The sequence below is a fragment of the Rutidosis leptorrhynchoides genome, chromosome 1, assembly GCF_046630445.1.
Source record: "Rutidosis leptorrhynchoides isolate AG116_Rl617_1_P2 chromosome 1, CSIRO_AGI_Rlap_v1, whole genome shotgun sequence".
Lineage (NCBI taxonomy): Eukaryota > Viridiplantae > Streptophyta > Magnoliopsida > Asterales > Asteraceae > Rutidosis > Rutidosis leptorrhynchoides.
The window spans coordinates 700608303-700612233 of NC_092333.1; positions in this window are offsets into that span (position 1 = coordinate 700608303).

Sequence of the window (3931 nt, forward strand, 5' to 3'; positions counted from 1 at the left end):
TTAGGTCATGAAGTTGTCGTCCAAGCCAGCTGTAGGTTGACGAAAAATCCAGAAAAGTCATCACTAAAATCAGCAGGAAATCCACGGACCTCAGAATTAAACAGGGTCGCCAAGTGGTCAGATTTATCCTAACCATGAGAAGGATTTATCTCGTACAATGGGGGGGCACCATGCAAATTAGCTGGATAAGACTAATGAATCAGATCCCCAGAAAGGATAATCTCCTTAAAGATTAAAAATCAGCTTTTAAGACTGATATTACTCAATCCTAGAGATTGACCTTAAAGATTGAGAATTCAAACTCATGGAATTCAATGATATCTAAACTTGAGCTTGAACGAGAAAATATTTTGATCAAAATTACAAACCGATTTGTTTTCTGAAAACCCTATTTTCAATGCGTTCATTACCATTGAACGTAAAATCCTAGGAATTCACCTGGAATTCATTAGGTCACCTGAACTAAAACGGGTGTCAACCGTAAGAACGGTGGTTGCATAGTGGTCAAAGACAGGACCTTGTGCCATACCGAAAAATTATAAGGGTGAGCTTTACTATTGCTCCTACCAAGGATAGTAATTGCGTCCGACACGTTATAGACCATAATTAAAAGCATGTCAGGGGACATTGCCTTAACAGTTGCTTGTTCAACGCTTTCCTTTACAACCGGACGGTAGTTTACCGAAAGGTAATATACGGGACAAGTGAACTGGACGTGTTGCTTTCCAAATACAAGGTTAGCAAGTGGGTGACACAAAACCATAAGTTTTGAGCTAAAATTTTCAAAACTGAAACCCACCAAACCCACAAAAATATTTTGCAAACACCGGTAAAGGGTTATCCCGGAAAACTTATCTAGGGTAAAAACTAGATTTAATTTTCAAAAGATCAAATGTTTTCATAAAGATCCAATTTCCTTAATGGATCTAAATTTTTATAGTCATGTGGGACTGTAAACCATATCGTTACTACCATTGTTTATACCGCCGTATAGAAAATCACTGATGTACAAAGTGTGAAGAATAAAGAAATGATTCTAGTATTTCAAGACGATATTGCTTGAGGACAAGCAACGCTCAAGTGTGGGAATATTTGATAATGCTAAAAACGAACATATAATTCATAGCATTATTCCTCAAGAAAGACAAGCTTTTAGTTGCAATTGTTCTATTTACAAGTGATATTCGTTTAAATAATAAAAGGTGAAGACAAAGGACAGATTCGACGAATTGAAGACGCAAACGATCAAAAAGCTCAAAAGTACAAAAGACAATCAAAAAGGTTCCAATTATTGATAAGAAACGTCTCGAAATTACAAGAGTACAAGATTCAAAACGCAAAGTACAAGATATTAAATTGTACGCAAGGACGTTCGAAAATCCGGAACCGGGACATGAGTCAACTCTCAACGCTCGACGCAACGGACTAAAAATTACAAATCAACTATGCACAGAAATATAATATAATATTTAAATAATTCTTATAATTATTTAATATATTATATATATTTATAAATCCGTCGGCAAGAAAGACTCCAAAGTATCTGAGCTGTAATTTCAAACTCCGCGACTCGCGGAGTTTGAAGGCCAAAAAGGCCGCGAGTCGCGGAGCCCCAATTTCAGAAAATCCCTATAAAGCTCGCGCATTCTGATCGTAATCATCCATCTTTTTCTTCTTCTCCTCATACGTAAAATATATATATATATATATATATATTTATAATTTATATTTTAATTTTAATTATAATTCTAATAATAAGGGTATGTTAGCGAATGTTGTAAGGGTGTAAGTCGAAATTTTGTCCGTGTAACGCTACGCTATTTTTAATCATTGTAAGTTATGTTCAACCTTTTTACATTAATGTCTCGTAGCTAAGTTATTATTATGCTTATTTAAAACGAAGTAATCATGATGTTGGGCTAATTACTAAAATTGGGTAATTGGGCTTTGTACCATAATTGGGGTTTGGACAAAAGAACGACACTTGTGGAAATTAGACTATGGGCTATTAATGGGCTTTATATTTGTTTAACTAAATGATAGTTTGTTAATGTTAATATAAAGATTTACAATTGGGCGTCCCTATAAATTACCATATACACTCAATCGGACACGATGGGCAGGGTATTTATATGTACGAATAATCGTTCATCTAACCGGACATGGGAATGGATTAATAGCCACTAGAATAATTAAAACAGGGGTGAAATTATGTACAAGGACACTTGGTATAATTGATAACAAAATATTAAAACCTTGGGTTACACTCAGTCGACATCCTGGTGTAATTATTAAACAAAGTATTAAAATCTTGTTACAGTTTAAGTCCCCAATTAGTTGGAATATTTAACTTCGGGTATAAGAATAATTTGACGAGGACACTCGCACTTTATATTTATGACTGATGGACTGTTATGGACAAAAACCAGACGGACATATTAAATAATCCAGGACAAAGGACAATTAACCCATGGGCATAAAACTAAAATCAACACGTCAAACATCATCATTACGGAAGTTTAAATAAGCATAATTCTTTTATTTCATATTTAATTTCCTTTATTTTATATTTAATTGCACTTCTAATTATCGCATTTTTATTATTATTGTATTTAATAGCACTTTTAATTATCGTACTTTTTAATTATCGCAAGTTTATTTTATCGCACTTTTATTATTCGCAATTTCATTATCGTTATTTACTTTATGCTTTAAATTAAGTCTTGTATTCATTTTTAATATTTTACATTTGGTTTTAACTGCGACTAAAGTTTTAAAATCGACAAACCGGTCATTAAACGGTAAAAAAAACCCCCCTTTATAATAATAATATTACTTATATATATATATGTTTGTATTTTTATAAAAGTAAACTAATATAGCGTTGAGCTTTGTTTAAAAAAAAAGATTCCCTGTGGAACGAACCGGACTTACTAAAAACTACACTACTGTACGATTAGGTACACTGCCTATAAGTGTTGTAGCAAGGTTTAAGTATATCCATTCTATAAATAAATAAATATCTTGTGTAAAATTGTATCGTATTTAACAGTATTTCCTGCAAAAATTTAATAGTATTTTATACCCCTTAGCTTTGACATCAAGTTCCTCTAAAGGAATAATCAAATTATCATCGGCTAGGCACTTCTTTAGATTGGATACATGGAAAACGTCATGAATACCGCTGAGTGCTTGTGGCAATTCCAATCTGTAAGCTACCGGTCCAACTCTTTCAGTTATCTCAAATGGTCCAACATATCTAGGACTCAGTTTACCTCGTTTCCCAAATCGTACAACGCCCTTCCAAGGTGATACCTTAAGCATAACCTTGTCACCAACTTGGAACTCTATGTCCTTCCGTCTAACATCGACGTAACTCTTTTGATGACTTCGAGCCGTTCTTAATCGTTCCTGAATCTGTAGGACTTTCTCAGTTGTCTCCTGAATAATCTCAGGACCTGTCAATTGACTATCTCCCAATTCGCTCCAACAAATGGGAGATCTACACTTCCTTCCATACAACGCTTCGAAAGATGCAGCTTTAATGCTCGCATGGTAGCTGTTATTGTATGAGAACTCAGCTAGTGGTAAATACTTATCCCATCCGTTTCCGAAATCAATGACATACGCTCTCAACATGTCCTCAAAAGTCTGAATAGTTCGTTCGCTCTGGCCATCCGTCTGGGGTGATATGCTGTACTCATATCTAGACGAGTCCCCATTGCTTTCTGTAATGATTGCCAAAACCTGGAAGTAAATCTGTTGTCGCGGTCGGATATAATAGATATAGGCACTCCATGCCTAGAGACGACTTCCTTAATGTAGACCTGAGCCAACTTCTCCATTTTATTGGTTTCCCTTATCGGTAAGAAGTGTGCGGACTTAGTGAGACGATCCACGATAACCCAAATAGTATCGTGACATCCCGCCG